This window comes from Cryptomeria japonica, chromosome 10 (assembly GCF_030272615.1).
Source record: "Cryptomeria japonica chromosome 10, Sugi_1.0, whole genome shotgun sequence".
Lineage (NCBI taxonomy): Eukaryota > Viridiplantae > Streptophyta > Pinopsida > Cupressales > Cupressaceae > Cryptomeria > Cryptomeria japonica.
This window is the reverse complement of record NC_081414.1, coordinates 375,839,232-375,849,220: the sequence shown is the minus strand read 5'-3', so window position 1 is coordinate 375,849,220 and position 9,989 is coordinate 375,839,232.

Sequence of the window (9,989 nt, the reverse complement as noted above, 5' to 3'; positions counted from 1 at the left end):
GCTTTCATTGTGTTACTCTTGTTGCATGATCCAGATTGTTCTCTTTGAGGATCCTTCAGACCATGGTTGTGTCATGTTTGAATCCCTGAAGTGGATGTATAGTTGATTTCCATAAGACCTTTTTTGCACAACAATATCACTTGTTAAATGGCCTACCAATTGACCTCATGTATTGCACAAACCCTCCCTTCATATAGTGCATAGGAAAATTTATAGGATCTTATTTTCTAGGTACTTAGATCTATAAATATGTTGAGACATCAATTACAAGGAATAGTAGTTACCATGTTGGTATTTGAGGAATGGTATTTAATTTTTAATTAGGATTTTTTGTGTTGGATATAAATTATGGGTATTGTTGAAATTTGAGAATACAAAACCTACACCTAGATGTCCCTTGCTTTCCCATTCCAAAAGCATACGTTCCATTCTATACATACAATGAAATGCAAATACTGAATACAATTGCAAATCAATTACAAAAATTAAAATGAGAAGTTAAAACCAAGATTGTGTGAGAAATACATTTATAAAATTATAAGTTAAAACCAAGACCATGTGAGATGTAGTAAGAAGAAACATTTTGTAATCAATTAAATAAAGATAAATATGAAGAATCTCAATGTTGATAGTTGTAATTGGAATATAAATTGCCATAAGCTAATGGGTATTGCACTTTTATGGGAAATTTTACGAAGATTTATATTAGTAAGGAAACACTATTATGGTACTATAAAAGATAACATGTTATTAATCCTTGTCTATATAGGTGGAGTCTAAATTTTTCACCACAATAAAACAAAAATATTAAGCTTTAGCCAAAGTTTGAAAAATTAATGATTTATTTGGCTCACAATTAGCCAAAGGCTAATTTGCTGGGGGTTTCGATTTTAAAAAAAATATTTTTGAAAAATATGTCCAATAAAAAAGAAGATAAGAGAGTATTAAAATGTATTCCTAGTGTTTTGTCTCTTTTTAAAATGATGTTTATGTGTGATGTTTGTGCTTCTATTGTGTCAAGTAGTGAGATTTTAAAAAACTTAGTTGCAAATAATAATAGAATTTGTTGCTACTACCATTTGAAGGTTTATAACTTGCCAAAGGAGATGCAAAGGGATTGAGGCTACTAAACCAAAAAATAATGTAGATCAATTTAAGAGAAGATCATGGGTTTGTGGCTTTACACTTGCCAATTGCATTTACTTGAAATAAAATATAATAGTGTTTATGAAGTTTACGTTGTTAAAGTAAATCAATCTTTGCTAAGTATAATAGTGTTGAGTAAATAATTAATTTAGGTATAAGTGTTGTGATTTGTAATAGAAATGGACTAAATATGATGCTGGAGGGGCTTAGTTTTTTTGGAATGATTTGTTAATATAGACTCTTTGAATTATAAATTGGTGTTGATCTAATGTGTTAGTGCTCTTATCCACGTGGAAAGTGCATATGAAAATTTGTTGGACCTTGCTTTCTAGGTATTTAAATCAAGGTGGTGTTGAGACCTTAATGAGGAGACTATTGATTTGATAGGTGAATATGTTATCCCAAGCCAAACCCCTTGATGGACCAAATAAATGTAGACAAACTATTATTTTAAGGAAGGGAATGGAAATCTAGGAATTAGAGAAACACGTGATGAAATAAATATGAAATTGCACTTAAATAATTAAATCCAACATAAGCATGTCATTTATCAATAATATCATTCTCAAAGATTTAACTCTAAAATAATACGTTATCATGTGTATAATGCTAATTTTTTTTGGAATGATTTGTTAATATAGAAACTCTCTAAAATATGAATTGATGTTGATCTAATGTGTTAAAGTGCTCTTATCCATGTGGAAAGTGCATATGAAAATTTACTTGACCTTACTTTCTAGGTATTTAAATCAGGATGGTGTTGAGACATTAATGAGGATACTATTGATTTGATAGGTGAATATGTTCTCCCAAGTCAAACCTCTTGATGGACTAAATAAATGTAAATTAAATTGTTGTTTCAAGGAAGGGAATGAAAATCTAGGAATTAGAGAAACATGTGATGAAATAAAGATGAAATTACACTTAAATTACTAAATCCAACATAAGAATATCATTTATCAATAATATCATTCTTAGAGATTTAACTCTAAAACAATACCCTATCATGTGCATGCATATTAAGTTTTTTAAATAACTAAAGTGTGACCTAATATATTGATTTTGTACTTTGTGGAAAGTAGATAATTTAATTAATATGATATAAAAATATAGAAGTCAAGTGAGTTGTTGATAAGAGATGTTTCAAGTTCTCTACATATCATTTTATACGAGTCAATTATAAGGAATGGTATTCACTATGTTGGTCTTTGAGGATACCAACTTTGGCACTATCCATGCGAAGAGGATCACTATTAAATATGTGGTGAAAGAGCATAGAGCTTGTAAATATGCTACTCTAACTATGGATTTTGACATTTAACATTTTCTATTCAATGCATTGAGCTTTTGTGAAGGTTTTAGCTTTAAATGTTTTGATAAATGATGTGGTTTTGAAAGATGGACAAGTAACCTATTTTTTAGCATCACTATTTAGGAAATTATTCTTTTTGTATTAGGAAATTATTCTTTTTGTATTAGAAAGTTTCAAGACAAGAACCTTCTTTATATGACTTCTATATAAGCCTTGGTCAATTTGAATAATATTCAGCTCTTAAATCATGTAAATGTTTTTTAAATTTTTTGAAACAATATTAGTATATATGCCTTGGTCAATTTGAATAAGACCAAGCTCCTAAATCATGTAAATGTTTTTTTAAGAATTGGAAACAATTTCAGTAGTTTGATTCAAAATCACATATATATAATATGTAGTTGGTGGATAATGTATTGTATTTCACATGTTGTGTATTTATGTGATGATTGACTATTGTCTCATAGAGTGACATGATAAGGAGGATATTTGCATTTGAGAGATTTGGTTATTAGTCACAACACACTATTAAAAAGGTGATTATTCTTTTGTGGTGCCATCTAAATCTAATATTGTCAAATGAGTATGTTAGAAATTCAATTGCTCTTTGCATAAAGCACACATGGATTTATGAATCTAAAATGAGACCAAGTTAATAATTCAAGATTTACAAGTTGTGCATTGAAAGTCTTAATTGATGGATTATTTTCAATGTTAAAATGATTTTGATAATGACTTCTTTCTCAAGCTTCAAAATGGAATTTGGAAGAAATGGCATATCAAAAGAGCAAGAAAGTTAATTGATTCAACCCAAAGATACAATGTGAATTTTTTTAAGGGAACAACCAGGCCAAAATTTTGTAATTGAATATTCTTAATGGTTGTTCCACTAGAAATTAGATCTCTTGCTATCATAAAAAATAAAGCAAAGGTCTAGAAAAATGACTAATTGATTTCTTAGATCAAGAATTTATCAGAAAACTGAATTTGTTTATCTTGCTAACCTACCATTAGTGTATTTTATGTGAAATGATAATAGTAACTACTTGGAGATTTCCTAATATAACAATTTTTTAACATAAACCATGTCAGAGAAACCAAAATTTGGTAATTGATTTGTAAACTCGAATCGAAACTTATTTCTTGTACCAAAATCTACACCTAGATGTCCCATATTTTTCTATCCAAAAATCACACCGTCCATTCCAAATGTACAATGAAATACAAAATCAAGACTATGTTAGATACACTAAGAAAAAATAATATATATTGTCATCATTATGATAAAATTGGTTAATGTTGTTAGTTGCCATTGGAAAAATAAATTGTCATAAAAAAAGGTGGAATTTTAATCTCCATTGAAAAAGATGAATTTGATTAAAGTAATTGATTGCACTTTCATGGTGAATTTTAGGATTACATTGGTAGGGCATCATTGGTATGGTAGTGCAAATATGGTACAAGATAGTAATGATATTATAATAAAAGTGTGATGCTTGTTAAATTTAGATCAAGAGGGAGAAAAATTGTGTAGATAGTAATTCAATCCAAATGGCAATATACGCTTTTGATTATGGCATGAATGAAAGCATAGACATCACATCTTCCATTATTGTGTGACATTGTTTTCTTAAGCTACACAAACAAATGATGTGTTTAGACTCCATGATTTTTTTATAGTTTCATTGTTGTTGTACAACACCAACTCCTTGAAAAAACCCTTTCCCTATTTGGGGAGTTGCATAAGCTTGAGATTAACCCATGTATGATTGCAGCTGGGTTGAATAGGATCATTTTGTTGGATATTGTTGGCATATGATGAACCGACATGTTGATATGACAATAATGTATGCTGTCATTGATGTCAATAAGTGAAAGTGAACCGGTATGCAGATTGGAAGAAGTTGGTGAACCAGTATGAAGAGGTATGAAGAGATGATGTGAACCAGTGTCGTGGTTTCACTAAGCGTGACTACCGGTTGGTAGTCTCAGCTCTAGGGTTTCTGGTTTGGCAATCCAGCTTGTGCGATGCAACTGAAGACATCCTATGATGAGTTAGCTAAGAGATGAGAATGAGATCAATGTGCCACATCATTTTTGTGCGCGTGAAGGATTTCCTTGAGGATCTTGCATGTGAAGATCGATTGCATTAAATGTCTACCTCGGGAATGAACATTCTTCTTAGCGATATGAGAAGAGAGTGTGACGGGTTACTAATTCACATATACAGTGAGAAATGAACAATGCAGATTATCTTGTGATCTATTTAAGATTGTATTGCTCTATGCAAAGTGTTTGGATGGTCAGGATTGGACCACTTGAATTGTAAACCTACGATGCTTAGGGTTTAGGGTTTATGCTATCGACCTAACTGTTGTCTATAAGGTCGATGATGTTTGTTGTTGTAAGTTGTTGGCAAATGTTGTGTGTATCCGAGTGATGAGATACTTGCCAGACCAGTAAGAGGAAAACTGTAGAGTGTGATTGTAAAGTAGAGGAAATGAAAAGGATCTGCCTTGGCATGTAATGTTGCTATCAGATCAAAGTTTTACATGTTGTCTTCTAACCATTTCAACAGTTGGAAAATCCCTTTATTGGGTAGCTTTAACAAGATTATTGTAAATCCTTTAACCAAGTGACTCAAGATCATTGAGTTCTTCAAATCCTCTAGTGAGGTAACCTTTAACAAGGTTTCAACCTTTAACAAGGTATATAGCCATCCCTTAACCAAGTGATCTTTCACAGGATCGATTCCTAGCAGAACCTTATTGTAAAGTCTTTAACCGGACTAGGCTCCTAACAGAGCGAGCTTCAAAAGAGTTCAAAAAAAAGCTTGTGGGTATTCATCCCCACCGTGGTTTTTCCCATTTGGGTTTCCACGTGAAAAATCTGTGTGTCATGAGTTGTGCATTTTTCATGTGATGATTAAGTATTCTATGTTTTAGTAATTAAGCATGCAGAGCTATTAGATAATGGTATTACTGGTATACCACATGCATATGTTTATGGGTGAAGTTGTTATCAAGTATTGAATGTATTTGAAATGATCAGACTTATTAGTTTATGTTGTCTGAGGTCTTAATGTGTTTAATCGGTATTGCCATGGTTAAGTTCAGTGATGAAGACAACCGGTTGGTATTGTTTTAACTTGATAAGTTGTTGAGAAAGTTTTTGTCTGTACTGATTCACCCCCCCCCTCTCAGTACCGATTAGGGTATTTGTTGTTCATCATTATTCATCAATTGGTATCAGAGAAACTCCAGGTCCTGGGTGATATAATCTTAACCGCTTGAGGTAAAAGATCCTGCCGTAATGATGAAGAGGGAAGGTCCTAAGTTCAATAGAGATAACTTCAAGATATGGAAAGACATAATAAATACTTACATCAAGAGTATGGGTGCTCAACACTAGAGCTATGTTGAGAATGCCTATGTGACTCCCACTGGCACTCTGACTGATGATCAGAAGAGAGATTCAGAAAAATGGGCAAGTCATGGAAGCCCTTATCAACAACCTATCAAATATTTAGTTTATTGATGTACAAGACAAGGACACTCCTAAGGATGTATGGGATGCACTAGAAACAATTTATGGTGGTGATGAGCATGTAAAACAAGCTAAGGAAGAGAGCCTTAGAGGAAAATTTGAAGACATGAGGATGGTTGAAGGAAAGACCACTCAACAATATGGCATTAGGATTAAGACTATGGTTGGAGATATCAAAAGTGCTGGTGGAATGATTGAGGATGCCACCATTGTTAGTAAAGTCTTGAGATCATTGTTACCGATCTATGCAATCAGAGTTGCTGCTATCCAAGAACTAAGGTCTATTGATAAAACCAAGGTATCCTTAGACTCTATCATTGCAAAGTTGACTGCATATGAGTTGAATAGCTATGATGGCAGTGTTCAGAAGACTGAGTCATCCTTTAGAGAATCTACTACACCATCCAAAAAAGGAAAAGAAACTAGTGCCAATTATGAATCCAGACAATGCAGAGATATGGATGATGAAGAGATTCTGATGGAGTTTGAAGCTCTTCTTACTAAAAGACTTTCAAAAGGAACTAGTAAATATAGAGGTAAGCTTCCTTTAAAATGTTTCTCCTGCAACAAGATAGGACATATAGCTATTAATTGCCCTAACAGTGATAATAAGGATAAACCGGAGAGGTTTAGAAAGTATAAAGGAGGAAATAGGAGAAATTGTCTTGTTGCTGTAGATGAAGGTGTTACTGATGAAGAATCGGAGGATGAAGAGAGTGAAGATATAGTGTTTGTAGCTATAAAGGAAGAAGTGTCTGATGAGAAAGCACTTGTCTCTCGCATTGACAACTCTAATGAATGGGTTATTGATAGTGGTTGTTCTCACCACATGACTAGTGACTTGAGAAAGTTTCTGTCTCTAGAAGAATATGATGGAGGTGTTGTCAGATTTGGCAACAATGCACCATACTTGGTAAAAGATAAAGGATCCATCTCACTGAATGGAAAGAGTAGTGCGAATGATGTCTACTGGGTAGAAGGTCTGAAGCATAACCTTTTAAGTGTTGCTCAACTAAATGACAAAGGACTCACTCTGAAGTTCAAAGGTGGAATCTGCAGTATAATTGGAAAGAGTGGTGAACTTATTGCCACTGGTAAGTAGACCAGAGGTAACCTATTCCAGTTGAATGCCAAGATTAGTCAGTGTCTGATGGCTAAGTTTGATGACAGTTGGATATGGCATAGGAGACTTTGTCATATGAACTTTGACAATATTGTTAAAGCTAGTAAGATCAAGGCGGTAAGAGGATTACCTTTGTTGAACAAACCTAAGAATTCTTTGTGCAAAGAATGTCAACCTAGGAAATGTCTTCCTCAACTTTTAAAGGTAAGTATTTTTCAGCAGAGAATTTACTTGATCTTGTGAATACTGATTTGTGTGGTCCTATGAAAACTAGAAGTATTCAGGGAGATAGGTATTTTTTGTTTTTTACTGATGACTGCTCAAGAATGATGTGGGTCACATTCTTGAAAGACAAGTCTGAAGCATTTGGAAAATTCAAAGCCTTCAAAGCATTAGTAGAAAAGGAAAGTGGCCAAAGGATAAAGTGCCTAAGAACTGATCAAGGAGGAGAATTCACTTCTGATGAATTTAACAAGTATTGTGAAAAGATCAGCATCAAGAGGCAATTGTCTGCCCCAAGGACACCACAACAGAATGGCATAGCAGAAAGGAATAACAGAACTGTAGTTGAAGTGGCGAGAACAATGTTGATCCAAGGAAAGGTTGCTCACACTTTTTGGAGAGAACCGTTGAGCATTGCAGTCTATACAATGAACCGAGTACTTATCAAGAAAGGCAAAGATAAAAACCCTTATGAGTACTAGACTGGGAAGACTCCCACTGTGAGTTACTTTAAGGTATTTGGGAGTAAGTGCTATATCAAGAGAGGTGAGCATTTGAGCAAATTTGATGCTAAATGTGATGAAGGAATATTTCTAGGATATTCCACTAAGAGAAAATCCCTCAAGTGCTACAATAACAGAACTCGAAAGATTATTGAGAGCATCAATGTCAAGGTTGATGAATCCCCTAAGGAACCTGAGGAAATCTACAACAAGCAAGTGGAATGTGAATCGAGAATAGCTTTCTGGGAACCGGTTACAAAAGAAACCAAGAAAGATCTCAGTGTTCCTGTACCAATAGAAGCTGTGGTAGGAGAAGAAGAATATGGAGAAGAAGGAGAAGAGGAAAAGTAAGAAGAACCAGCAAGAGTCATTCCTAGATATGTGAAACTACATCATGATCCGAAGCAAATCATAGTAGATAAAGATGCAGGGATACTCACAAGAAGAAAAGTGAAAGAAAACTCTTGCATGATTTCTGAATTAGAACCCAAGACTTCCAGAGAAGCACTTATAGATGAAGACTGGATTAAAGCAATGGAAGAGGAGCTAGACCAAATAGAAAAGAATGTAACATGGTCTTTGGTACCCAGACTAGAACACAAAAATATCATTGGTACCAAATGGGTATTCAGGAATAAGCTAAATGAAGAACGTACAGTTATAAGGAACAAGGCTAGGCTTTTATGCAAGGGATACACTCAAGAGGAGGGAGAAGACTATGGAGAAACCTTTTCTCCTGTGGCTAGACTAGAAGGTGTTTGAATGCTACTTGCATTTGCAGCATTTAAGGGATTCAAGGTATATCAAATGGATGTGAAGTCTCCATTCTTGAATGGAATTATTGAAGAGGAAGTATATATAGAGCAACCAGAAGGGTTTTCCCTATCAGAAGATAGTAACATGGTGTGTAGATTACACAAAGCCCTTGGGAGGGGAACAATAGCTAGAAATGGTTGCTAATACGCCATAGAATTAGTACCTCTATGAGGTAGGCTAAGGAGCAAAAGGGAGGAAACTGCCCAAGGAGGGGCTCATGTCTGATTAGCTAGTTGGTGAGGCAATGGCTTACCAAGGATCCAATCAGTAGTTGGTCTGAGAGGATGATCAGCCACACTGGGACTGAGACAAGGCCCAGACTCCTATGGGAGGCAATAGTGAGGAATTTTCTGCAATGGGCAAAAGCCTGACGGAGCAATGCCGCATGAAGAAACAAGGCTCACGGGTCGTAAACTTCTTTTCTCAGAGAAGAATAAATGACGATAACTGAGGAATAAGCATCGGCTAACTCTATGCTAGCAGCCATGATAAAACAGAGGATGCAAGCATTATCTGGAATTATTGGGTGTAAAGTGTCTATAGGTGGCTTTTCAAGTCCGTCATCAAATCCCAGGGCTCAACCCTGGATAGGTCATGGAAACTACCAAGCTAGAGTACGGTAGAGGCAGAGGGAACAAGCACCTAGGGCATGGTATGAAAGGTTACATTCTGATCTTGTGAAGATTGGATTTCAGAGAACAAGTGAAGATAGCAACATCTACTTGAAATCAGAAGGTGATCAGATTCTGATCTATGAAGTATTTGTAGATGACATAATCTTTGGAGGAGATGATGAAATGAGCCATGCATTTGTAGATATAAAGAAGAAAGAGTTTGAGATGTCTCTGATTGGAGAGATAAAGTTCTTCATTGCTTTACAAATTCAACAAATGAAAGAGGGTATTTTTATTACCCAGTCCAAGTATGTCAAAGAGGTATTGAAGACCTTTGGCATGGAGGAAAGTAAACCGATTGGTACACTGATGGTGACCGACTGTAAACTGACTAAGGAAGATGATTCAATGCTGGTAAATGAAAAGGAGTACTGGTCAATGCTTGATAAGCTGCACTATGTGATGCACAACAGACCAGATATTTCTCATGTAGTGGGCATAGTAGCTCATTTTCAGAAATGTCCTAGAGAATCCCACTTGATAGCAGTCAAGAGGATTCTTAGATATCTGAAAGGAACAATTGACTATGGATTGTGGTATCCATATAATGGTGACTTCAATCTCAAAGTGTATACCGATGTTTATTGGGCAGGTAATGTGGATGACTGGAAGAGCACAACCGATGGAGCGTTCTTTCTCAGTGGAAG